This window comes from Hylobates moloch, unplaced genomic scaffold (assembly GCF_009828535.3).
Source record: "Hylobates moloch isolate HMO894 unplaced genomic scaffold, HMol_V3 SCAFFOLD_18, whole genome shotgun sequence".
NCBI lineage: Eukaryota > Metazoa > Chordata > Mammalia > Primates > Hylobatidae > Hylobates > Hylobates moloch.
The window spans coordinates 68,225,362-68,251,556 of NW_026652293.1; the positions used below are offsets into that span (position 1 = coordinate 68,225,362).

The 26,195-nt window shown below is 47.3% G+C and overlaps 1 protein-coding gene across 3 annotated transcripts in view; it reads right to left on the minus strand.

Annotated features, from left to right (window-relative positions):
• GNG4 (G protein subunit gamma 4) overlaps positions 1-26,195 on the minus strand; it is a 103,714-nt gene that overhangs the window by 63,030 nt on the left and 14,489 nt on the right. The window contains exon 1 of one of the 3 annotated variants that reach the window (XM_058430850.1): positions 888-917. The exons of the other annotated variants lie outside the window; for them this stretch is intronic. The gene's annotated coding sequence lies outside the window, so the exon portion shown is untranslated. Of the gene's footprint in view, positions 1-887; positions 918-26,195 lie in introns of those variants that run through there. 3 annotated transcript variants of the gene reach the window in all.

The window sequence follows — 26,195 nt, forward strand, 5'->3', positions numbered from 1 at the left end:
GTTGTAGCATGTATCAGCATTTCAATCCCTTTTATGGCTGAAGAGTATTCTGTGATGCAGTTGCATCACATTTAGTTTATCTGCCCATCTGCTGATAGACATTTGGGCTGTTTCCATCTTTTGGCTATGGTGAATAGTGCCACCACGAACATGTATTTGAGTTCCTATTTTGAACCATTTTACATTCTCATCAGCAATAGCTCCAATTTCTTCACATCCTTGGCAACATATGTTATTTTCTACTTTTTGGGTTATAGCCATCCTCGTGGGTGTGAAGCGGTACCCTCTCTTGGTTGTGATTTGCATTTGCCTAATGACTAATGATGTGGAGCATCTTTTCATATGCTTGTTGGCATCATTTACTTTAAAAAAAAAAGTCTTAACATTAAATGTTTTGAATTTTATAACAATTCAAGTTTTCAGAAAGGTTGCAAGTATAATATAAAGAAAAGTTTCCTGGCTGGGTGCAGTGGCTCACACCTGTAATCCCAGCACTTTGAGAGGCCAAGGCAGGCAGATCACTTGAGCTCAGGAGTTAGAGACTAGCCCGGACAACATGGTGAAACCCCATCTCTACAAAAAAACTAGCCGGGTGTGGTGGCACACACTTGTAGTCCCAGCTACTCAGGAGGCTGAGGCATGAGAATTGCTTGAACCCAGGAGGCGGAGGCTACAGTGAGCCGAGATCACGTCATTGCACTCCAGCCTGAATGACAGAGCGAGACCTTGTCTCAAAAAACAAAAAGTTTCTTGAACCACTTGAATGGGAGATGTCAACCTAACTCCCTGTCAGCTCTGAATACTTTTTATTTCCTACACAGAAAGGCATTCTCTTACGTAACCATGATACAGCCACCAAAGTCAGGAAACTATTATTGATACGTTACCGTCATCTAATCCTCTAACCCTATTCAGGTTTCATCAAATGTACCAGTAATGCCCTGCATAGTAGTAGAATTCAGCTGAGAATCACACGCCACATGTAGTTCTTATGTCTCTTTAGCCCCCTTCAGCCCTTCCTTGATCTTGATGACCCACAGCACCTTCCAAGATGGCGGCCGTTATTTTGTAGAACACCGCTCAATTTGGGCTTCTTTTCTGTCTCCTCATTAGATGCAGGTATTATCCTTTGCCAGGAACATCACAGAAGACAAACTGCATTCTTCTCATTGCATCCTATCCAGTAGCCCAAGATGTCACCTTGTCTCATTAATGATGATGTTCGTTGTCATCACGTGATTAAGGTGGTGTCTGCCAAGTTTCTTCACTGTAACTTTTTATTTTTGTAATGAATAGCAATTTGTGGAAAGATACCTTGAAACTGTCTAAACTTGTTCCTTATCAAACTTTCAATATATTCAATTATTGGCTGCTATTAGGAGGCACTCAGGGTTTTCTGTTTTATTCAGTAGGCTACAATTCATTACTATCAGTATTTATTTTGATGTATAAATTGTCCTGGATTTGGCCAGTGGGAGCCCCTTCAAGCTGGTTCCTGTGTCTTTCTGGAATGTCTTTATCATTTTTGATTAATTTCTGACTTTCCTACTGTTGCCTATTCAAGGTGCTAGAATAAGGCTCCTGTTTCAAATTCCTACCAAACTGCTGATTTCCTCTTTCTCTCACCCTGGCCATGTGTCTCTGTCAAGATAAAAAAAGCACTGCAAGAGGCTGGGCGTGGTGGCTCACGCCTGTAATCCCAACACTTTGGGAGGCTGAGGAGGGCAGATCACCTGAGGTCAGAGTTCAAGACCAGCCTGGCTAACATGGCGAAACCCCATCTCTACTAAAAAAAAAATACAAAAATTAGCCAGGCATGGTGGCCCATGCCTGTAGTCCCAACTACTCAGGAGCCTGAGGCAGGAGAATCACTTGAACCTGGGAGATGGAGGTTGCAGTGAGCTGAAATAGCACCACTGCACTCCAGCCCGGGCGACAGAGCAAGACTTCGTCTCAAAAAAAAAAAGCACTGCAAGACAGGTAAAATGTAGTTACCCACAGGGCAGAGATTCTCTCTCTCTTTTTTTTTTTTTTTCCTTGAAACAGGGTTTCACTCTGTCACCCAGGCTGGAGTGAAGTGGCACAATCATGGCTCACTGTAGCCTCGACTTCCTGGGCTTAAGTGATCCTCCCACCTCAGCCTCCTGAGTAGCTGGGACTACAGGTGTGTGCCACCATGCTGGACTAATTTTTATTATTTTTTATTTTTTTGTAGGACAGGGTCTTGCTATGTTGCCCTGGGAGGTCTGAAACTCCTGGGCTCAAGCAGTCCTCCCGCTTGACCTACCAATGTGCTGGGATTATAGGTGTGAGCCATTGCGTCCTCCCTGGACAGAGATTCTTGAATATGTAGTGCCCAGCACCAGCAGGAAGTCAGTGAGTAGATTTGTTCATTGGTTGGATGTATATCTGTGACTTAGGGTCCATAAAGATCTTTTGAAGAACTGGGCACTAATCCCAACTTCACATTAGACAATGTTGCCAAGCAGGTGGGTTGTTTTTTTAGCATATTTGAGAAGGAGGAAAGAGCCCACTAACTTTCCGGGCAAATTTGGGCGAATTACCAACCATTCTGGGTCTCAGTTTCAACTGTTAACAGGGTTGCCTGAGCATTGCCAGTATATATGAAGAGGTGATAAAAAGATGAAGTATTGGCCAGGTGTGGCGGCTCTTGCCTGTAATCCCAGTCTTTGGGAGGTTGGGGTGGGAGGATCGCTTGAGTCCAGGAGTTCAAGAGCAGCCTAGGCAACATAGTATGACCTCATCTCTACAAAAAATAAATACAATTAGCCAGGTATGGTGGCGCATGCTTGTAGTCCCAGATACTCAGGAGGCTGAGGCATGAGAATCGCTTGAGCCCGGGAGGTTGAGGTTACAGTGAGCTGAGATTGTGCCACCGCACTCCAGCCTGGGCAACAGAGTGAGACTTTGTCTCCAAAAAAAAAAAAAAAGAGGGAGAAAGAAAAAGAAAACAATGAAGTATTTACAAATATAAGGGTTGGCTCCTCATTGGTTATCAGATGGAAGACAGCCCCTCTTTAGCCCAGGACAACGTCGAAGATTGACTAGACATTCAGACTCACAAGACGATGACAGAACGTGCTTGATCTATTCAGAAGGACAGGGACAGAGGCCCTGGCTTGCCAGCAGAACAATGCCAGGCTGCCTTGCGTGAGGAGTCCTGGAGAAGTTCTCACAGCACAGTATGCAACATCCAGGAGTTATCTTAGCCCCATGTGATGGTCATGGTGCAAGCAGACGAGGCCTTCACAGGGAGGTGCGGGGTCTGCGTGGGAAGACGCCCACCACAGGGCAGTATCTCGGGGATGTGCCTTTCACAAGCATCACTGCCTTGGTTCACCTGGGCTGCTATAACAAAATACCATAAATTGGGTAGATTTTTATGAGACAGGGTCTCACTGTCACCCAGGCTGGAGTGCAGTGGCACAATCATGACTCATTGCATCCTTGACCTCCCAGGCTCAAGTGATCCTCCTGCCCCAGCCTCCCAAATATCTGGAACTATAGGTGCACGCCACTACGCCTCGCTAATTTTTGTATTTTTAGTAAAGATGGGGTTTTGCTATGTTACCCAGGCCGGTCTTGAACCCCTGGGCTCAAGTGATCCACCCGCCTTGGCCTCCCAAAGTGCTGGGATCACAGGCATGGGCCATCATGCCCATCCTGGGTAGCTTTTAAACCACAAAAATTTATTCTCGCAGTTCCCTGAGCTTAGAAATTCAGGCTCAGGGTGCCAGCATGGTCAGGTTGTGACGAGAGCCCTTTTCTGGGCGGCAGACTGTTCACCTCCCACTGTGTCCTCACATGAGGGAAGGGGCAAACAAGCTCCTCAGGCTTCTTTTATAAGGGCACAAGCCCCATTCATGAGGGCTCTGCCCCCATGATCTAATCACCTCCTAAATCCCCAGTACTACTGCATTGGGGATTAGATTTCAACACAGAATTTTTTTTTGGAGCGGGGCTGGGGGGGTGGTCACAAACATTCAGACCATAGCAGTCACCAAAATCCTGAAAAGTTCAAAGCATGGTGTCTACATCAGATATTTAAATTCCATTCCTGGCTACTCCCAGTCCATATGTAATTCACCAGTCAGGGGCCATTTTTACCATAAGCAATGTTGCCTGGCAATGTAGTTGACATACAGCATCTTAACTGGTTTACAGGGTGAGGCAGGCAGAATAATGGCTTCCCAAAGTTATCTGTGTTCTCCTCCCCAGAACCTGTGAACATGATAATGGGTGTTTTAGGTTGCAGATGCAATTAATTAAGGTTGCTAACTAGCTGCCCTTAAGACAGGCAGGTTATCATGGATTATCCTAGTGGACCCTATGCAATCACAAGGGGCCTTGTAAGTGAAAGAGGGAGGCAGGAGAGTCGGTGTCAGAGAAGGCTTATTTGGTGACCATGAAGCTGCTGTACCTGGCCTTCCATAGCTGCCTCCTGCTGGCCCTGCTCAGCTTATGGTGAACTGCTCCTGAGTATCATGCTTCACCCACAGGCATGCACGCTAGCAGTGCTACCTCTTTCCTGTGGGATAAACACAGCAGCTGAACCTGGATGTGGCAATGGGCTGGGAGCAGCCTCACCCTGCTCAACTACCTGGATGTGGGAGTGAGGCGGGATAAGGTCACTGAGCCATGCAGGGGCAGAGGAACCTCTCGATGTGCTTTAGTTCTGGAGACCTCTTTGCTGCCCACAATTTCAGTGGCAGTCATGGATTAGGAGGAGTGAGCTCCAGGAGTTCTGCTGCCATTCTCCAGGAGCTAGATTCCTGGCCTGCACCTCTGTGGACCAGGAGAACGAGAGAACGCATAGACCAAACAGGGGAGGATGAGCACAATTGAAGGGTGGGGATATGGTCTCCTCTGTGTGACCATTATCATGGATTATCCTGGTGGAACCAATGTTATCACAAGGGACCTTGTAAGTGAAAGGGGGAGCAGGAGAGTCAGTGTCAGAGTCAGAGAGAGATCTGAGGATGCTACACTGCTGGCTTTGAAGGTGGAAGGGGGCCACAAGCAAAGGGCAGTGTGCAGCCTCTAGAAGCTGGAAAAGGCAAGAAAAAGGATTCTCTGTCATGCTGTTCAATGTTGGGATGCCCATCTAGTGCAACCGAAGTGTGGGGACACGATCTCCTCTATGTGACTGTCATCTCCCTCTGCTCCCTCGTGGGCACCATCGTGGTGCCTTCAAGAAGGCCTTTTACAGAAGGAGGCTGCTGCTCCACGTCATCGCTCTGGCGATTGGAATCCTCTAGTCCAATGTGCTCTCCTAGCTCATTCCTGGGGCTTTTGATTTCAACCCTCTGGAAGATGATTATGTCTCCAAGCCTGCAGTGGCATTTGGGGGCTTTTATTTTTTATTTTTCAGAGATCTTGAAGATGTTTCTCAAACAGGAAAATGAACATCACATAGACATAGTAGCCATTATGACTCTGAGAGGCTTCCTTCCAAGAAGCACCAGGAGGAGGGGGGTGATGGAGAAGCTGCAGAATGGGGACCTGGACCACATGACCCCTCAGCACTGCAACAGTGAACTGGAGGGCAAGCGGTCCATCATAGACGGGAAGGTCGTGGTGGGCTCACTCTCTGTGCTGGTCCTGCAGGCTCCCCAGAGTGCCTGCTGGAGCTGAGAGGTGTCCACTACTTTATCAGCACTCTGGCCTGGGTGATCACCCCGAGCAGCAGCCTCCACAATGTCCTCAGCAGCCTGGCCATTGGCGCCTCCTTCACCATGTGTGTGGTCCAAGGCCTCGGCACCTGGTGGCCGTCTTCCATGAGGAGTTCCCACATGACTTTGTCATCCTGCTTAGCGCTGGGAGGACCATTCAGCACTGTCTTCTTCAACCCCCTTCCGCCTGCTGCTATGTGGGTCTGGCCTTTGGCATCCTGGCCAGCAGCCACTTCTCTGCCAGCTGGATTTTTGTGCTGGTTGGAGGAATGTTCTTGAATACTGCTGTGGCTGATATGTTCCCTGAGACGAATGAGGTCTGCCAAGAGGATGGAAGGAAGGGCAGCAACTCCATCCCCTTTGTCATTCAGAACCTGGGCCTGTTGGCCAGATTCACCGTCATGCTGGTCCTCATGGTGTATTCAGGACAGATCCAGATTGGGTAGGGCCCTGCCAGGAGCCTGTGGGATGGGAAGTCGGGCCCTGGGCTGCCTGATCCCTGGCCTGAGGACTTGCCATCCACGAAGCACCATGGAAGAGGTTGTTCCATTACAAACTTATGCAGACTGTATTCCTGCCTTCAGATGTCAGCGGTGTTTAAAATGCTCTATTCTAGGAAGAAGCGTCCCTGGTAACCAGTCTCCAGGTAGTACCTCTCACCCTCTCTTCACCTCCTTTTCTACCTGTGACTCTGGAACCTGAATGCAGCTTGCAAGACAAGCCTAACTTTTTCTCTGATTACCCTGGCTTCTTTCCCTTGGAACCAGTGCTGAAAGATTTGTGTGTGTGTGCGTGTGTGTGTGTGTGTTTTGAGATGGAGATTTGCTCTGTCACCCAGGCCGGAGTGCAGTGGCACAATGTCAGCTCACTGAAACCTCCACCTTCCAGGTTCAAGCGATTCTCCTGCCTCAGCCTCCCCAGTAGCTGGGATTACAGGCACCCAACAACCACACCTGGCTAATTTTTGTATTTTTTTTTTTTTTAGTAGAGACGTATTTTCACCACGTTGGCCAGGCTGGTCTCGAACTCCTGACCTCAGGTGATCCATCTGTCTCAGCCTCCCAAAGTGCTGCCATTACAGGCGTGAGCCACTGTGCCCTGCCCAGTGCCGAAAGATTTTGAATCCTTTACCTGACAATGCAAAAATACAGCCAGTGGTTTTAACTTGGTTAGAAATATCAAGAGATGAATCCATAGTGTGGGGCCCATGACATTGGCTGGGCATCCTGGACCTCCAGCTGGCCAGTTTTGAAACAGGTTCACCTCTTCTTACAGAGAAGATGCAGGAATCCCTCCCATTTTTTCAAAGTCTGCTCAGTTGCCTATTACTTCTGTCAGAGAGAACCGGAAGTGAGAACAGATGACAGGGTGAGAGGGGAGGCAGGGATCATTCGGAGTGGGAGAGGAAGTGGGACGGATGCTCTGTGTCTTGTCATGATGCTCATCTGCTCGTAGCGGAATGCCGGGTATTGATTTGGGGGCAGCACCTGGTATTTCCCGGCTGTCCAGGTGAGCTAATGTGGACGTAATGTAGCTTCCTGGATGTCCTCTTTCAGGTCAACACTGACAGAATGGAGGGTCAGAGAGTCTACAAGGAAACAATATGTTTTGCTGTGATTCCCACTTCCCTTCCCCACTCCTATCTTCAAAGAGACTTGCAGGCTGGGTGCAGTGGCTCACGCCTGTAATCCCAGCACTTTGGGAGGCTGAGGTGGGTGGATCACCTGAGGCCAGGAGTTCAAGACCAGCCTGACCAACATAGTGAAACCGCATCTCTGCTAAAAATACAAAAACTAGCCAGGTGTGTTGGCGTGCACCTGTAGTTCCAGCTATTTGGGAGGCTGAGGCATGAGAATCGCTTGAATCTGTGAGGTGGAGGTTGCAGTGAGCTGAGATCGTGCCACCGCACTCTACCCTGGGCAACAGAGTGAGACTCTGCCTCTATCTAAAAAAAAAAAAAAAAAAAGAAAGAAAAGACAAGACAAGACTTGGGAGCTGCACCCCTAAAAGCACATTCTGAGCATATTTCAGACGTCTCTGTTAGAAGGGAGACTACACAAACCATCCTCCCCTAGTGGAGATATCTGCACAGTGGCAAGCTGACTGTAGAATTGGAATGCAGTTTATGCTCTGCTTAAACAAGGGTAATCAGAAATGGAATCAGTGCAAGCAAAATTTAGGATTTGCTACTTCCATAAATAAAAGCATGAATAACAGGGGTCTCTGAAATGTAAGGTCACAAACTTAGTTTGGGGCACTGCAGATGTTTGCAGAATGGCAGCCCTAATGATTATGCTACAGATGGGCTTTCAACCACCTGTCTAGTTACCGCTTCCTCCCTCACACACACAAAAAAAGTGGAATCCTACGTCGAATTGAATATGAATATGAATTGCTCTGATTCTGCTCAGAAAATGGACGGATATACTTGTCTGTAAAACCGTGGGCCAGCCTCAGGCACGCTGGAGCCCTGGCCTCAGAACTCTGGCTTCAAGGAAAGCTAATCTGCAGGGCTCACTGGGTGAATCGATTTATTATATCACATGGATAATGTGAGATCCTTTAGCCAATTTGGGAAGCCAGACTCTCCAGAAGCCTTTCTCAGTGGTGCCCGCAGTTGCAGCCCAGGGGCTGTGTTCACAAACTGATTCGTGTGCATGATTCACAAGAGTACTGCTTCATTGCCATTGCCTACATTTTTAATCTTTTTCTTTTGTTTTTTTTTTTTTTTTTTGAGACAGAGGCAGTTTTTGCTCTCGTTGCCTAGGCTAGAGTGCAATTGCATGATCTTGGCTCACTGCAACCTCCGCCTCCTGGGTTCAAGCAATTCTCCTGCCTCAGCCTCCTGAGTAGCTGAGATTACAGGCACATGCCACCCCACCTGGCTAATTTTTGTATTTTTAGTAGAGACGGGGTTTCACCATGTTGGCCAGGCTGGTCTCGAACTCCTGAGTCCAAGTGATCCTCCCACCTTGGCTTCCCAAAGTGTTGGGATTACAGGCGTGAGCCACTGCGCGCCACCAGTGAGTTTTTAATCTTCTTAGACAGAAAAACTGTCCACTCTTAGTCATTAAAAGCAGCATCAGCTGGGTGTGGTGAGTCACACCTGTAATCCCAGCACTTTGGGAGGCTGAGGTGGGAGGATCACTTGGGCTCAGGAGTTCAAGACCACCCTGGGCAACATTGCAAACGCTGTCTCTAAAAAACAAAAAAAACAAAAAAACAAAAATTAATTAGCTGGGTGTGGTGGTGCGGGCCTGTAGTCCCAGCTACTTGCAGGGCTGAGGTGGGAGGATCACTTGAGCCCGGGAGGTGGAGGCTGCAGTGAGCCAAGATTGCACCACTGCACTCCGGCCTGGGTGACAGAGCAAGACTGTCTCAGGGAAAAAAACAAAAAAGCATCAGTTTTGTTTTCCCTTCTTGGGAGACATCCCTCAAACCAGAGATATTCTTGAAATGAGCATGAGCAAGGAAACTGCTGGTGATATTATAAGTTTCTCTCCTTATCTTGCCTGTTGACTTCAATAGATTTGAGAATAGGCTGAAGAGGGAGGAAAACTTCAGTGATTGAGATTCTAGATGAAACATCAGCACTGACTCCTGATAGGATTATGGTCCAGGTTAACCAAAAACCAATTCCTTGAATGTTGGAATCTAACTTTTTATATTATCCTTATTATTGTTATAAAAACAACTCTTCATCTTTTTGTTTTATTTTTCTCAAACTGCTTTCAGGAGCTACCAGAAAATAACTCAATGTTTATGACTCTGGAAGATTTTGCTTTCCCTAACTCATACTGATGTATTAAATGTATAATTTTAGCATTCCCTATAGATCTTGTTATACCTTAAAAATAATAGCCTTTGTTTTGGAGAAGAATACTAAGTTAGAGTTAGCAGGTTTCTTGTTTAGGAGAGGAGCTCAAAAATATAACCTTTAACAAATTGAAAAGTAAAATATGAAATAATAGGGTGCTTTCTCTTTTGTGCACAGCTATATTAAGAAATTTCCTTTCATAGACAGCTACCTGAAAGGGAAATCCTTTTAAAACTTTTGTTGGAGGTTGGGCGTGGTGGCTCAAGCCTGTAATCCCAGCACTTTGGGAGGCTGAGGTGGGTGGATCACCTGAGGTCGGGAGTTCGAGACCAGCCTGACCAACATGGAGAAACCCTGTCTCTACTAAAAATATAAAAAATTAGCCGGGCGTGGTGGTGCACGTCTGTAATCCCAGCTACGTGGGTGGCTGAGGCAGGAGAATCGCTTGAACCCGGGAGGTGGAGGTTGCGGTGAGCCGAGATCATGCCATTGCACTCCAGCCTGGGCAACAAGAGTGAAACTCTGTTTCAAAAAACAAAACAAAACAACACAAAACTCTTTGGGTGCAGAGGTCAGTCCTAGTCGGAACTTAGTGGGGCTGGAGACAGTCATATCATCTGCTGATTGTAAGTTGCCGTTGGCAACAGCTTTGCCTCGTGAGTTGGACTTCTGGGTGCTGAATGTGCTGTTTTTTTTTGTTTTTTTGAGAGGGAGTCTCGCTCCGTTGCCCAGGCTGGAGTGCAGTGGCGCGATCTCGGCTCACTGCAAGCTCCGCCTCCCAGGTTCATGCCATTCTCCTGCCTCAGCCTCCCACGTAGCTGGGACTACAGGCGCCCACCACCACGCCCGGCTAATTTTTTATATTTTTAGTACAGACAGGGTTTCACCATGTTAGCCAGGATGGTCTCAATCTCCTGACCTCGTGATCCACCCGCCTCGGCCTCCCGAAGTGCTGGGATTACAGGCATGAGCCACTGCGCCCGGCTGAGTGTGCTGTTTTAAGCATTTGTACATGTAGAATTCTAACGAGTAGCCAGTTTTTCTAAAGACTTTTCACCCCTGGCATTAGTAGCTTCAACCTCTTTCTGGATGGACCAGCCCCTATTAATGTTAGCAAGGAAAGTACATGTCACATGCAGGAACAGTAAGCCAGCACCAGGTGTCTGCTCCTTCTTACCTAGTCACTGGCATGCAGGCTGCCCCTGTCCTTGCTCCTACAGGTATTTTGCGTCTAGTGTCAATTTTGGGGGCTATTCCTCATTGGTCCATCACCTTGGGTTTAAAAAAGGAGGCTCTGTTTGGGTCGCCTGAGATCTGGTCTTAGTAAGCCCTCTTCTGACGAGATGGTAATACGCTAGAGATTAGCTAAAAAAAAAAAAAAAGTCTAATTTTTTTTATTTTTCTTTTCTTTTTTTTTTTTTTTTGAGACAGAGTCTTGCTCTGTCACCCAGGCTGGAGTGCAGTGGCTCAATCTTGGCTCACTGCAGCCTCTGCCTCCCAGGTTTAAGCGATCCTCCCACTTCAGCCTCCTGAGTAGCCGGGACTACAGGTGTGCACCACCATGCCTGGCTAATTATTTTTGTATTTCAAGTAGAGATGGGGTTTCACCATTTTGGCCAGGCTGGTCTCAAACTCCTGACCTCAAGTGATCTGCCCGCCTCAGTCTCCCAACGTACTGGGATTATAGGTGTGAGCCACTGCACCCGGCAAAAAAAAGTTGTCTGATATTTGTGTAAGAGGTTAGGATTTTATTGTTCATATTTCCCTTTACGGTTTACAGTTCTGCAATTCCACTGCAGTATTTTACCTTTTTTTTTTTTTTTTTTTTTTTTTTTTGGAGACAGGGCCTTGCTCTGTCACCCAGGCTGGAGTGCAGTGGCATGATCACGGCTCACTGCAGCCTTGACCTCCTGGGCCTAAGTGTGCCTCCTGCCTCAGCCTCCTGAATAGCTGGGACTGCAGGCGTGCACCACCACGTCTGGCTAATTTTTGTATTTTTAGAAGAGATCAGGTGTTGCCATGTTGCCCAGGCTGGTCTCGAACTCCAAGGTTCAAGTGATCCTCCCACCTTGGCCTCCCAGAGTGCTGGGATTACAGGCATGAGCCTCTGCGCCCAGCCTCCAGCACATTGTTTTAAAAAATAACTCAGCTGTTATGAAAAGAAATTAGAAAATAAAATTAACTTATGTGGACTGAAAATGATTTGTAAGATTCTATAAATAAAGCTATATTCTATAAAAATGAAATGAAATAAAATCAGCATTTAATGGTATGAATTTCCCTTTAGTCACTGAGTCCCACACATTTTCATATCAATTCAAAATATTTTCTAATTTTTCTTTTGATTTCCTTTTTGAACCACGGGCTATTTAGAAGTGTGTTGTTAGATCAGGTGAGGTTAGATTCTGATCTCAGCTTAATTTTTAGTCTTTGCAACTCCAAGAGACGTGAGTAGTGGTATGAATCCTAATTCTGTTCTCAAAGCTTTTGCTATGCTACTTTGGTTCTGTCCTAAGCATATGCAGCCAAGGGGTGAGGCTGGAACTTTTGTGGTTCATAAAAAGAGTTAGATGAGGCTGGGCGCGGTAGCTCATGCCTGTAATCCCAGCATTTTGGGAGGCTCAGGTGGGCAGATCACTTGAGGCCAGGAGTTTGAGACCAGCTGGGCCAACATGGTGAAACCCCATCTCTACTAAAAATACAAAAATTCGGCCAGACGCGGTGGCTCACCTGAGGTCAGGTGGCTCACCCAGCACTTTGGGAGGTCGAGGCGGGTGGATCACCTGAGGTCAGCAGTTCGAGACCAGCCTGGCCAACATGGTGAAACCCCGTTTCTACTAAAAATACAAAAATTAGTCGGGTGTGGTGGTGGGCCCCAGCTACTCAGGAGGCTGAGGCAGAAGAATCGCTTGAACCTGGGAGGCGGAGGTTGCAGTGAGCCAAGATTGCACTATTGCACTCTAGCCTGGTGACAGAGTGAGACTCCATCTCAAAAAAAAAAAAAAAAAAAATTAGCTGGGCGTGGTGGTGCATGCCTGTAATCCCAGCTACTCAGGAGGCTGGGCAGGAGAATTGCTTGAACCCGGGAAGCAGAGGTTGCAGTGAGCCGAGATTGCGCCACTGCACTCCACCCTGGGCAACAGAGCGAGGCTCCGTTTCAAGAAAAAAAAAAAAAAAAAAAGAATGAGATGATCTACTTCTCCAACTCTCTCCTCTCCAGGGTTTCTGCCACACCCTCCAGTTCAAAAGTGCACCTTTTCCTGTTTCCTTGACCACAAAGACAGGGTTTATCTTGGAGATTTAGCCTGCATGCAGCCACCACTGTGCAATTCTGAACTGGGGCCCGTTCTTGAGGCAAAGCTGTGAGAGAAAGGAGAAAAAGAAAAAAAGGATCACAGGGTTCCCTTTCCCCAGTTCATCTGGCCAGCCATGTGGGGTTTCCATCAGAACATTCGCTACCCGCACGGTCACCGCTGCAGCCCTGCTCTTGGGCCCACTCAGTGCAAAGCCACAAGAATAAGGAGAAAACAAATGTAAAGGACACTCCCATCCACACAGGTCACTTCGTGGCTTCTGCCTGTCCTCTGCAATCCACATGCTCTTGTGTGATTTGTGAGTCCTCAGGGAGTTGCTTTTTATATTTTTCCAGCGTTTTTGCTGCAGTCTGCAGGAGAGATGGATCGTTGTGGGCTTGTTCCATCCTAGGCTCTCCGTATGCCACTCTGCTGAGAATGCTCTTCCTTTCTCGTCTGGTGAGCACCTATTCCACTCCCATACCTTGCATCAGCTGTCCTGACCTCCGGGGGATCTTTCCTGACCTCCAGGGGATCTTTCCTGACCATTTCACCTTTTAAATTCAGAGCGGGGGGGTGCCTCCGCCACAGCAGCCCCCCTCATCGTGCTGTCTCCCCAGCAACCAGCAGCTGGGGTAGGAGAAAGACCTCCTCTTCCATGCACATCTCTGTATTCCCAGCTTGCAAAAAGCTGATAGAAGAATGATTATTTCTATTATCTATCTGATTCTCTACTAAGGAGACAAAATGGACATCTAAAAATCACAATAACACAAAAACTCCACAATGTTTAAATGCTGTGGGCCAAAGGTGGAGGGTCCTCCGAGCCTTTGCCTGGCCAGAGCACAGGTGAAAAGCACACGCCTAAAGAGCATGGCTCTAGCGGTCCCTTCAAAGATCATCTAGTACTTCAGTCTGTGTGGCTAATTCCTTTTTTTTTTTTCTGAGACGGAGTCTCGCTCTCTCGCCCAGGCTGGAGTGCAGTGGTGTGATCTTGGCTCACTGCAACCTCTGCCTCCTGGGTGCAAGCAATTCTCCTGCCTCGGCCTCCCGAGTAGCTGGGATTACAGCCATGCACCACCATGCCTGGCTAATTTTTGTATTTTTTTTTTTTAGTAGAGATGGGTGTTTCACCATGTTGCCCAGGCTGGTCTCAAACTCCTGACCTCAAGTGACCCACCCACCTCAACCTCCCAAAGTGTGAGCCCCCGTGCCCGGCTGCCAATTCCATTTTGACATGATATTGTTTCAATAGAAAGGCTATTTTTACAAAGTGGAAAGTGACGGTTGGAGGAAAATGATAATTTTGAGTTTTCCATTTCATTTTTTAACTGAAGAAAAGACAAAAGCTGTCATATTCCAGCTCCTAGCATTATTCAAGAAGAATGAATTTTCTATAAACATTCCTCGGGCAAACCATTCATTTTCACATTCCTGAAGAATTAACTTTTTTAAAAAACAGGATGTCTTTGTTCCAGAGTATCAAGGTTTTTGCTTTGCATTGTGTGTAATTTTGCTTCTCATTTCATTTGCTTCCTGTGAGATTTTTTTTAGCACTAAGACAGATCAAAGAAGGTTTCCTTGTTGTCTTTGGCTCCACTACCATTTCCTCTCCCAGCTCCTCGGCCAACTGGTTATTTGCTTGGCCAGTAGCGCTATTTGCAAACAGGCTCCTGAACACTGGGAGAAGATGGTTGCTGGTCAATTGCAGCTTGTGGGAATATCTGCAACACACAGCTGACTTTCTGGAACGTGGGGAACAGCTGACCTCAAATGTAGGTTCAAGGAGGAACCAGAGCCTGCTGAGGACCCACACTGAGGTGCTGGTGGATGCGGGCAGCTGCCAAGCCGATGAGGAAGGGTTTACAAGAAGCAGGTCAGGGCCCCAGCATGGCAAAGGGGCTCTGGGGCTTTGCGGGAGGGAACGAAGATTGATGTCGTTTGCAGGCCGACCCTGTGACTCACACAAAGCCACAAGAATGATATCCCTTTCCCTTGCTTTCTCCTCTTGCCCTGGGACAGTACTTTTCTTCCCCATTTTCCTAGCCTTCTTTTGCAAACTTCCTGGCATTTAAAAAAAAATAAACTTTATTTTTTAGAGCAGTTTTAGGTTCATAGCAAAGGTAAGCAGAAAGTACAGAGTTCCCATATAACTCTTGTCCCCAAACAGGCACAGCCTCCCCCCATGAACATCCTGCACCAGAGTGGTCCATTTGTGACCATCAATGACCCAACACTGACACATCATTATCACCTAAAGTCCATAGTTTACAATAGGGCTCACTCTTGGCACTGCACATTCTATGGGCTTTGACAGATGTCTAATGACAGGTGCTCACTATTATGGTGTCACACAGAGGAGTTTCCTGCTCCACCTATTCAACCCTCCCCAACCCCGAATTCAGAGCGGGGGGTGCCTCCGCAACAGCGACCACTGATCTTTATACTGCCTCCATACTTCTGCCTTTTCCAGGATGTCATATGGTGGGAATCACAGTATGCAGCCTCTTCAGACTGATTTCTTTCACTCAGCAATACGTATGTAAGTCTCCTCTATGTTGTGTCATGACTTGATAGCTCATTTCTTTTTTAGTCCTGAATACTATTCCATTTTCTGGATGTTTCACAGCTTATTTATCCATTCACCTACTGAAGAACATCTTGGTTGCTTCCGAGTTTGGGCAATTATGAATAAAGCTGCTATAAACATCTGTGTGCAGGTTTTCGTGTGAACATAAGTTTTCAACTCAGGAAAATTCCAAGGAGTGCAATTGCTGGAGCATATGGGAAGAGGAGGTGTCGTTTTGTAAGGAACTGCCAAACTGTCTTCCAAAGTGGCTGTTGCATTTTGCATTCCCAACAGCAATGAACAAGAGTGTCTGTTTCTCCAGATCCTGGCCCGCTTTGTGTATTCTCAGGGTTGTAGATTTTGGCCATTCTAAATGGCGTGTAGTGGTTTCTCCTCCTTTTCATTTGCATTTCCCTAATGACATATGATGTTGAGTTTCTCTTCAAATGCCATCTTTGTATCTTTGGTGAGATGCCTTTTCAAAACTTTTGCTCATCTTTAATAGGATTTTGTTTTGTTTTGTTTTCTGTTGAGTTTTAAGAGTTCTTTTGTATTCTGAGTAACAGCATTTATCTGATGTCTTGCAAATGTTTTCTCCCTATCTGTGGCTTGTCTGCTCATTCTCTTGACTTTCCCAAGCTTTTCAAAGCTCATAGAGAGGGCCTGGACTAGAGGGAGGCTAGTGAGGGACCTAGAACACAGAATTTAAAGAGGTGATCTATGTCAGGGCCTTACAAGTGCGATGCGACACGGCCGAGTGCCTCTTTAAATTCTCACCTAATTCTGGTCCTGCTGATGTGGTCAGACCTCAGCTGCACTAATGCACCGTCTACTGAACAAACTCGTCACTCTCTGATAGGACCTTTTCCATGACCATTGCTGCCAAGACAGCAGCTTCATAAAGAATACCAGGCCGGGCACGGTGGCTCATGCTTGTGATCCCAGCACTTTGGGAGGCCAAGGCAGTCGGATCACCTGAGGTCAGGAGTTAGGGACCAGCCTGGCCAACATGGTGAAACCCTGTCTCTACTAAAAGTACAAAAATTAGCTGGGCGTGGTGGCGCATGCCTGTAATCCCAGCTACTCAGGAGGCTGAGGCAGGAGAATGGCTTGAACCCAGGAGGTGGAGTTTGCAGTGAACTGAGACTGCACCACTGCACTCCAGCCTGGGTGACAGAGTGAGACTCTATCTCAGAAAAAAAAAAAAATAATAACTTAGAACCCAAATTAGAGACTGTCTTTGGGACTGGGAGACTTTCTCATGACAAACAAGAGGAAGAGAAATGCACTATTCTTACTCACAGACCTGAGGGAGGCTCTGTCACTTTGCAACATGACTTTCTGAAAGCTGCCTTATCTCTCCTAGCCTGGGGTTTTCACACCTGTGGAATAGGTAAAATGCACTTACCCCATGACATAGTTTTTGTTTTTTTTTTTTGAGACAGAGCCTCGCTCTGTCTCCCAGGCTAGAGTGCAGTGGCCCAATCTCAGCTCACAACAACCTCTGCCTCCCGGGTTCAAGCAATTCTCCTGCCTCAGCCTCCCGAGTAGCTGGGACTACAGGCATCCGCCACCACGCCCAGCTAATTTTTGTATTTTTAGTAGATAGGGGGTTTCACCATATTGGCCAGGCTGGTCTCAAACTCCTGACCTTGTAATCTGCCCGCCTCAGCCTCCCAAAGTGCTGGGATTACAGGCGTGAGCCACCGCCCCCGGCCGACATAGTTTTAGATGAAATGAGATCATGTGAGTGAAGGGTTTGGAAAACTGGTACAGCACAGGGGGCTGTAAGGAAGTGGCAGCTCTGACCACCACTGACGCACGCAGGAACCAGCTGCGGCAGTGAATCTGTGCTTCGGACTTGTGCTGCAGACCATTTACAATGGCCTCTCTCCAGGACACTGTTGGAAACTGCAAGGCTTCTGGGTATGTTAACTTCATCAGAGACGAAGACTGGAGTATACTGAACTCTTTGAAAGGAAAACCAAGTTCCTTAGTTTCAACCACGAGACTGTGGTATCAACCAATACTTCCCCATTCAAGGAAGGGGGCGATGGGTTAAAAAACAGACATGGGTCCGGGCGCGGTGGCTCAAGCCTGTAATCTCAGCACTTTGGGAGGCTAAAGTGGGAGGATCACCTGAGGTCAGGAGTTCGATACCAGCCTGACGAACATGAAGAAACCCCGTCTCTACTACAAATACAAAATTAGCTGGGCGTGGTGGCACACACCTGTAATCCTAGCTACTCAAGAGGCTGAGGCAGGAGAATGGCTTGAACCTGGGAGGTGGAGGTTGCAGTGAGCCGAGATTGCGCCATCGCACTCCAGCCTGGGCAACAAGAGCAAAACTCTGTCTCAACAACAACAACAACAACAACAACAACAACAACAAAAAACCAGACATGGCCCAAGAGTCTTTCTGGCTTTTGTTTCCAAAAGCCTAAACCCCAGAGGTGAGAAAGAATTCAGAGTATAGGAGGAGAATGTCTTGGCCAGAAGCAGGAGGAAGAAGAGCATTGCCCCCAGGACCAGAGAGTGACCCTCTCTGCAAGCTGGGGTGGTTGGGGGCCACGAAGCCTTGTTAGGAGATGGGGGGGGTTACAAGACCCTACAACAAAATGGCCATTGGGTGCCCTGAAGTGGAGGAGGTCATGGACAGTCTTGTGGAGAGTTTTGTGCCCCTAGGCAGGACCCAAGACCACCAACAGCAACCAGCCTAAAGTGTCCCCACCCAGATGACGGTGTCCTACGGTCACCTAGCAGACAGATACCTGGTCCTGTGTAAGTTCTGGGGAAACACTGAGGCAACCCCAAGCAGGCCAAACAGGCAGAATGCATGCTTTGATTTGAGTTTTAAAAAATTTAGAAAAGTCACTTTTCCCCACATATCCAACTGTGTGGATTGAGACTCGCATCAGCCCTATTCACTTTGATCCGCAGGTGCTGGGCGGTGGCTCTTTTTAATGACAGCTTCCCTGCAGCAAGCCCAGCCTCCTTTCTCTGTGTGGCTCCTCTCATGGTTTGCCATTCCCTTCACTTTTGCATTTGTAGGGTCTTTCAGCTTCCTTTGGTTCTGAGCAGGACCCGGGAGACGGACATGCATTTCCTCTCTGATAAAACTGGCACTTGTTCTCCTTGGAAGCGATAAAGTCAAACACTTGCTTGATTTTTTTTTTTTTTTGCTTTTTTGTTTGTTTGTTTTTAGAGATGGGGTCTCACTCTGTTGCCTAGGTTGGAGTGCAACGGTGCAATCACAGCTCACTACAGCCTCAAACTCTTGGGCTCAAGAGATCCTCCCGCTTCAGCCTCCTGGGTAGCTGAGACCCTAGGCACGTGCCACCATGACCCGCCAATTAAAAAAATATTTAAGACGGGGCTTGCTTTGTTGCCCAGGCTGGTCTTAAACACCTGGCTTCAAGCCATCCTCCCACCTTGGCCTCCCAAAGTGCTGGGATTACAGGTGTGAGTCACCACACCAAGTTGGGATAACTCTTCTGAAATGTCAAATGCAATTACAAGAAGCAAAAAAAAATTGGTCCCAACTTCTCCCGTATGGTGTGAAAAATTAAAGAATTTCAATGCAGTTGCCTTTACTCTCGGGGACCTAGGCCTCTTCCACGTGCATGCTTTTGCTTCCACTATTTTATTTACTTTACCCCTCCCTTGACTCAGCACCCAACGCTTCTTGTGAAAAGCCATCTCTGCCCTTCTTCAAGGGTTCATTCTGAGGCTACCAGCCTCTCAAATTTTTCTTTCTTTTTTCTTTTTTTCTTTCTTTTTTTTTTTAAGATGGAGTCTTGCTCTGTTGCCCAGGCTGGAGTGCAGTGGCACGATCTCAGCTCACTGCAACCTCCACCTCTTGGGTTCAAGCGATTCTTCTGCCTCAGCGTCCCGAGTAGCTGGGACTAGCATGCCACCATGCCCGGCTAATTTTTGTATTTTTAGTAGAGACGGGGTTTCATCATGTTGGCTAGGCTGGTCTCGAACTCCTGACCTCAGATAATTGGCCCGCCTCAGCCTCCCAAAGTGCTGGGATTACAGGCATGAGCCACCGTGCCCAGCTGAAAGCTTTCTTGAGCCGGCCAGCCACCTTGGCCCCTGGACCTGAGCACTCCCCTTCATTTCTATGACACTTCTGGGTTTTTACTGTCTTTATCACATTGTTCACCTCTACTTATCTTTTCTCACGTTGGTGGACAATGAGTTATTTCCAATATTTTCTTTTGTACAATGATGTTATGAACATGTCTCTTGCACGAGAATTTTTCCAGGGTAGATACTACAATAGGATTGATTAGAGTTGGTGAGTAGAGATGCCACACATCTTCACTTTTACCCTTCCCTGTCTGTTAAAATAGAATAAGAGTAGCCTCCATTCCCCATAACTTCACATACACTAAACACACACTCACGAAAGAGGCTGGTCATCTTTATTCAAGATATTCAAGAATTCTCTTGTGGGACTGTTTCAGAAAGGTCCCCAAATTGTCAGCACCTTAAAGCTGCCAGATACACATCTTCAAATGCTGTAAGTACTTGAATATTTGCTGCTGAAAACAGCAGCCTATGACTCAACTACTTGAATAATCAAGACCAACAGCCTGATGATGCCACGCTCTCATCACTTATCAGATGCCATCATCAAGGCCAAGCAGCAAAAGCCGGGTGTTTTGTTTGTCCCGGGAATTCTGATTAGAGTACACAGTTTGCAAAGTGCCAGCCAGCACAGCCTGAGACAGCAATTCAAGGCCCCTGGAGAAGGGTCGCCTGTCATACACAAGGCCTGTCTGATGGCTCAAGCTGCCCCAGGAATGACCAGAAAGTCACCATGGGAGTGTGGACGCAGCTCAGAATGACCTAGACGCACGGCCTGTAGACTCGAGGGACACAGGCTGTGGAAGAAGAACTCTTCTGAAATACTACTGTAGGTGGTGTTAGAACAAAATTAATTGGGTGGCCAGAGGCTGAGATGGCTGTTTTGCCTAGGATTCCGACCTAAGCAAACTAAACCCAACTCAATGTCAACAGTAAAATGAAACGTGAGCCTAACCAATCACCAGCTAATTTCTAATGAGAGACTCTCCGTTTTTGTTTTTTTTTTTAGACAGAGTCTTGTTCTGTCACCCCGGCTGGAGTGCAGTGGCGTGATCTCGGCTCACTGCAAGCTCTGCCTTCCAGGTTCAAGCGATTCTCCTGCCTCAGCCTCCTAAGTAGCTGGAATTACAGGCACGCACTGCCACACCCAGCTAATTTTTGTATTTTTAATAGAGATGGGGTTTCACCATGTTGGCCATGCTGGTCTCCAACTCCTGACCTTAGGTGATCCGCCCTCCTTGGCCTCCCAAAGTGCTGGGATTACAGGTGTGAGCCACTGCGCCCAGCTGAGACTCTCCACTTTAACTGATCAAATATTTTTTCTTTGTCTTGCTTCCAAGAACACCTTATAAATGTTTACCCCTCACGCCCCCTCCGTGGAGCCCTGAACCTCTTGCAGTTTGATGCTCTCCAACTAATGAATGACCCTCTGCTCGGATAAACTCTCTAAAATGGTAACGTGCCTAGGTTGATCTTTCCACACTGGTTACACGCTGCTCTATCAGCTGAGAACCTCTGGGAAGCACCGTCCTGGAGCATGCAGCACTGAGGGCTGCTGGGCATTGATGCTCTGAGAGGAGGCCCGGTGCCTGGACCCTAACATGGCTTCTGCATTAACACTGTTTGCATGCCCAGCATAGCTTACTTTTTTCTTTTCTTTCTTTTTTTTTTTTTTTTTTTTTTCAGATGGAGTCTCGCTCTGTTGCTCAGGCTAGAGTGCAGTGGTGCTATTTTGGCTCACTGCAGCCTCCTGCTGGGTTCAAGCGATTCTCCTGCCTCTGCCTCCCGAGTAGCTGGGACTATAGGCGCCCGCCACCACGCCCGGCCAATTTTTGTATTTTTAGTAGAGATGGGGTTTCACCATGTTGGCCAGGCTGGTCTCGAACTCCTGACCTCAGGTGATCCACCTGCCTTGGCCTCCCAAAGTGCTGGGATTACAGGCATGAGCCACCGCGCCTGGCCAATTTTTTCTAATTCCTATGAGTGGCAATACGTGGATGAGTTCTCAGTTAACCAAAAGCAAGAATACTTCCTTCTGTGCACACCTCAAACAGCAGAGTTTAAGTGAAGCCTGGGAGGGCCTGGGAGGTCACCAGCAGAGGGCTGTGTGCTGAGGCTTGCTGCTTCCCAGCTGAACAGCACCTCATGCAGGGCAAGGCTTAGTTGACGTGTTTTTCTTTCTTTTTTTAAGAGACAGGGTCTTGCTCTGTCAACCAGGCTGGGGTGCAGTGGCACCATCATGGCTCACTGCAGCCTTAAACTCCTCCTGGGCTCAAGTCATCCTCCTGCCTCCTTCCCGAGGAGCTGGGATTACAGGCACATACCACCATGCCCAGCTAGTTATTTTATTTTTTGTAGAGACAGGGTCTCACTAGATTGCTTAGGCTGTTCTCCAACTCCTGGGCTCAAGCGATCTTCCCACCCTGGCCTCCCAAAGTGCTGGGATTACAGGCATGAGCCACTGCACCCGGCTGACAAGTTTTTCATCTGTGTGCAAAGACTGAATACCTAGGCTGCAAAATGAGCTCCCAGAAATGAATTAGGAAATTCTGCCTTACAAGTACAAACAGAGAAGTGATTCTGGAGATGTGGTTTAACCAACTGGAAAAAGTATTTTTCAGACAGGAGGAGTGGATGAGGAGCCAGGAGACTTGCTTTTAATCCTATTTCTATTTTTAAAAATTATTTGTATGACTTTGAACAAGGTTTTTTCTCTTTACGTTTTAGTCTTCCCTTTTGTAACTGTCATCTTCCTGCCCCAAAATGATTAGAATTAAGTAAAATGCCTTGGCTGGGAACAAAACCAAGATGACGACTTGGCACATTCCTAGAATATTAGACATTGTCATCGGCCTTTGTTGAGATTAAGTGACAATTTAATGGCTCGATTCTGAAAAAACAAAAGCAAAAAGAAAAAGAAAAAACGTAGTCACGTAGTTTTCATTCTAGATTAGAAGCATGGATGAAACCGAATGACTATTCAAAGACAATTGTTTTTAAAAGAGGAAGGAAGAACTAATCTTGAAGGCTGTCACCCACGGACACTGCTGATCATCTGTTCCATACATTCAAAGGATCTCTCTACGGTGGTTATTCAGACTTTGAAGACAGGCTGATGTCTGCTGCTCAAGTACACCATGCATGGAAGGGAGTATATTGGCAGCAGTGAAAAAAAAAAAAAAAAAGGACTCATTTAAAAAGCCTGGAAATAATCTGGATACTTTCCAGGAAAAACGATGTAGAGTCTGACGCAGTTGTTGTTGTTTTAATGAGTGACGGCCTGCTGCTGGTCCCTGCGATATGGTTGTTCATGGAGATTTGTCCCTGGGCAGTAGAGCTGGTGGTATGAATGGCAGGCTGGGGACGGAGACAAGCAGGGATAAGTTCCACTTCTTCCCAGCAGCCAAAAAAGCCACAGATGACAAGATCTGCCCTCTGTGACAGCACCCCTTCACCTGAAATGATAGAACTTCTCATGTACCATATGGCGGGACAGTGCTGGGAAGCCTCTGAGCAAGACAGTCTGCCAGGGAGGCTGGCTCTGGTTATTTCTCTTTCCACTTTATTTTAAAATTTAAAAAATTTTTATTTTTGAGACAGGGTCTCGTTCTGTTGCCCACGCTGGAGTGCAGTGGTGCAATCATAGCTCACTGCAGCCTTGAACTCCCGGGCTCAAGTGATCCTCTTGCCTCAGCCTCTCAAGCTGCTGGGACTACAGGTGCATGCCACTGTGCCCAGCTAATTTTTACAATTTTTTGTAGAGACAGAAGTTCACTTTGTTGCCCAGGCTGGCCTCAAACCCTTGGCCTCTTGCAATCGTCCCACCTTAGCCTCCCAAAGTGCTGGGATTATAGGCACAAGCCACTGCGCTCAGCCTATTTCTCCTCTCAACCAGAAATCACCTGGTGGTGGGTGAAGAAGCACCTGGATGGGAAAAGTCCAACCAGGATAAGGCCATAAAAAGCAAGACAAATGTAGACATGGCCCAGCTCATAGACAGTCTTTAAAAGCAAATAGGAAGGATAAAAAGATGAGTATCCAAATGTGAGAAGCAGAAAAATAAAGCTCTGGTCCTAGGAAAGGTTCATGGTGGGAGATGGGAGGATTCAAAATCAGAGAGAGCTAGGCCGGGCGCGGTGGCTCACGCTTGTAATCCCAGCACTTTGGGAGGCCGAGGCGGGCGGATCACGAGGTCAGGAGATCGAGACCACAGTGAAACCCCGTCTCTACTAAAAATAGGATGGCACAGTTAGTTCCACTGGTCACTAACTAGTGCCCACTCCTCCAGGGAGGGTGAGGGATCAGCTAGTCTCCTGATACTGACGGGTGGTTACTGTCTGGGGCCAGTGGCACGGGCAGTAAAAAGAATTTACCAAGACAGTCATAGGTAAAGAAATGCAGATTTATTAGCAAAAGCGTGGAAATACGTTGCAAGAAAGCAATAGGCCAGTTAGCAAGAGAGGAGCTGACTGGAGGAGATAAAGGCTTGCTGGGGGTTTTATAGGATGGAGCTTGTTCTGTGTGCTGAAGTGCAGTATTGATAACGTCAAGGTGGCTGTGAACTAACTTGCATTTTTCTATCAACCGAGGGTCTGGTGATATCCGGGTGCAGGAAGATCATGAGTTATTTGCGCAGATGGGCTATGTGTCCTAGACCATGAAGAAACGCAGATTTATAGCTTATCTGTATTTTCTTTCTGCTTTCCCTTGCTCCCACCAGCCTGGCTCCTTGTTCCTAATTAAGACCCCACAGTAAGGCTGCCTTCCTTTGCTGGCTGGACGCAGTGGCTTATGCCTGTAATCCCAGCACTTTGGGAGGCCGAGGCGGATGGATCACCTGAGGTTGGGAGTTTGAGATCAGCCTGACTAACATGGAGAAACCCCATTTCTACTAAAAAATACAAAATTAGCCAGGCGTGGTGGTGCATGCCTGTAGTCCCAGCTACTCGGGAGGCTGAGGCAGGAGAATAGCTTGAACCCAGGAGGCGGAGGTTGCAGTGAGCTGAGATGGTGCCATTGCACTCCAGCCTGGGCGACAAGAGCGAAACTCTGTCTCAAAAAACAAAAAACAAAACAAAACAAAAAATGAAATACTTCCTTTGCTGAAGTCAGCAGCTGATAGAGGAAGGCAATACAAAGCTGGGTATGGACAGTGAATAAATTTAGAAAATGTAAGAGAACATGGCATTGTTAATGAACCATGGAGCACCAGAAATGGGAGGATTTTGCAAACCATGGTTCCAACGGTTTTAAAGCACAAAGTTTAAACATCTATAAATTAGGTCCCTTCTAAAATCAATCAGACAAATGCAGTCTCTTACAGCCTCATATGGTTTGGATATTTGGATATCCAAATCTCATATTAAAATGTGATTCCTTTGGGAGGCCAAGGCAGGTGGATCACCTGAGGTCAGGAGTTCGAGACCAGCCTGACCAACATGGAGAAACCCTGTCTCTACTAAAAATACAAAGTTATCCAGGTGTGGTGGTATGCGACTGTAATCCCAGCTACTTGGGAGGCTGAGGCAGGAGAACCGCTTAAGCCCAGGAGGTGGAGGTTGCAGTGAGCCGAGATTGCACCACTGCACTCCAGCCTGGGCAACAAGAGCAAAACTCCACCTCAGGGGAAAAAAAAAATGTGATTCCTGATGTATGGAGGTGGGGCCTGGTGGGAGGCGTTTGAGTCATGGGGGTGGAGCCCCCATGAATGGCTTGGTGCCCTCCCATAGTAACAAATGAGTTTTCCCTTTATTAGTTCACAGGAGAGCTGGCTGTTTAAAATCAGCCCGGCACCTCTTCCCATCTCTCTTGCTCCCTCTCGCCATGTGACACGACTGCTCCTCCTTCACCTTCTGCCATGAGTAAAACCCTCCTGAGGCCTCCCCAGAAGCAGATGCTGGTGCCATGCTTGTACAACCTGCAGAACTGTCAGCTAAATAAACCTCTTTTCTTTATCAATCACTTAGCCTCAGGTATTTCTTTATGGCAACACAAAACCGACTAATACATAGCTGTATTTTCAATATCTGTTGCCACAGAAGATACAACATGACAAAGCTGTGATTAATTCAGTAACACACAAATTCATTTTTATTAATCCCAAAGGCATCTATGCACACTTGCAAATTAATCAGCAGGATACAAACACATGGCAGTCGCAATTGCTCTACACAGTTTTCCTGGGTTGTGCACCTGTATTCAGAGACCCCTTGCAGTGGCTCTGAAGCCCCAGCTTCCACCTTGAGGAAGCTGAAGGGCAGAAGACGGAAGGTAATTTAACCTCCTTAACCAACCTGTTAAGTGTTTGAGAACTGGTATTGCTGCACTGCCAAGGGACATCCAGGTAATGGCCAGGAACCTTCCTCTTGCTGGACAGGTAAGCCCAGACTAGTGTAGGGAGGAACTGGCTCTCTCTCTGTAGAGGGAGAATATCCTGAGAGACAGGGCTGGGCTGTTTTCACCGTGCTTCCTTGTACCTGCCCCTCCTCTGACCAGCCAGAGTTACCTGCACTGCCTCAAGGAGAATGAGGATGATTAAATAGAAGTGCAAAGAGGAATTTTGCTTTTTACTTCCAAAGCGGATTCGGAAAGCCTTCCTCAGGAACAAGTTTTAGACGCTAAAGCCTTTGATTTATTTGAGGAAGGCTCTTTGGGGTCTCAGAAAAGGGGAACCCCAAAGGCACCAGATCCTGCGGTGAGGCCTGGGGCAAGGTCTAGGGGAGCCCTGT